This window comes from Propithecus coquereli, unplaced genomic scaffold, assembly GCF_000956105.1.
Source record: "Propithecus coquereli isolate 6110/MARCELLA unplaced genomic scaffold, Pcoq_1.0 Scaffold142, whole genome shotgun sequence".
NCBI lineage: Eukaryota > Metazoa > Chordata > Mammalia > Primates > Indriidae > Propithecus > Propithecus coquereli.
The window spans coordinates 5,575,863-5,577,200 of record NW_012138525.1 but is presented as its reverse complement, the minus strand read 5'-3'; the positions used below and the strand labels follow the sequence as shown (position 1 = coordinate 5,577,200).

The 1,338-nt window shown below is 40.2% G+C and overlaps 1 protein-coding gene across 1 annotated transcript in view; it reads left to right on the top strand.

Annotated features, from left to right (window-relative positions):
• GARNL3 (GTPase activating Rap/RanGAP domain-like 3) overlaps positions 1-1,338 on the top strand; it is a 74,802-nt gene that overhangs the window by 8,986 nt on the left and 64,478 nt on the right. The window lies entirely within an intron of this gene.

Below are 1,338 nucleotides of genomic sequence, written 5' to 3'. Positions count from 1 at the left end.
GCACCCGGCCAAAAAGAGACTTTTTAAAATTAATAAAATACAAATGTGGTTATTGAGCTCTTATGCATGTAGAACACAATGCAATGTGCCATTGAGGATAAAAGGTATCTAGAAAGTCATCTCTGTTTTCTTAGGACTTCCTGAAAACAGTCTGCCTTGGTAGAAAAAAAAATAATCTAGGTAATGGTTCATCAGAAAAATGTCAACCAAACTTTTGCCTTGTAGTTGTAACCAATTTAGCTTTGAAACTTGTAAACACAGCCATCACTAGTAGTGTGCCAGTCACATGTCAAGCTGAGATTCAAGGAGTCGGGTACCCCAGGGCTGGGTGACAAGGGAAGAGGCTGGGAGGCTGGTTGCAATTCTATCCAGGAGGCAGCAGAGAGCCAGCAGACTTTAAGACAGAGGAGCACCATGCTGCAATTTGCTCTTGCAGAAAATTACTTAGTATGAGGAGGATTGATGGGAACATGAGCAATCTTTGCTTGCATACCTTTAAAATATAATTAGCTTTTAAAATAAGGTTATTGGTTCTCAGCTTACCCCAAATCTACAGAGTTGTGAATTCCCACATCTTTTGCCAGACAGAACACAGGCAAAAATGGGGGTGTTAGATTAAACTTTAAACCATGCTGTGTTTAAAGGTGATTCTTCATAGCAAATTTAAAAACAAATTAGAATCATAAACATATCAGTACAGTATGCGTTTATTACTTTGCTTATACAAGTTACCATTCTTAATCCTTTGCTTCTTTGAGCCTTTGTGTGACCACTGCCCCCAACCAAGCCTGCTGCAGATCCTGAGCCCCAAAACCCACGGAGCCAACTCTGTGGCGCTTCTTTCTTCATCTTGCTGCCAAGCAAATTCCCTTAACAGAGCTCATCCCTGCTCAGTCATCCCTACCTGCTTTCTCTCTTCCACAAAATAAAAGAGGACAAGATAAAAAGATATAGCAGCATTCTGCCTATTTATATCATAACTCTGTGCCTGTTTTTACCAAACAAAAGATACTTTCATGCTTTCCCTACATCTGTGTTGTGATTTTTTTCCCCTCAACAGGGAACCACTCCTGACCTTTGCCTCATCCTGTGTGTATGAGTGTACATGTGTGTGAGTGTACATGTGTGTGAGACTCTGGAGCTGTAGTATTACAGCTGACATCAGGTTTCTATAGATTTCCATTAGGAACCCTTGAGCAACAGGCTTTAGGTAGAGGGCAGAGTGTTCTTTAGAATCACAGAATCCAAAGAGTAAACAGTAAGTAAACTAATTGCATTATACAGAAGACATCTTTCGACACACAGGGAATATGGCCGATGCTATTTTAGAATGTTATT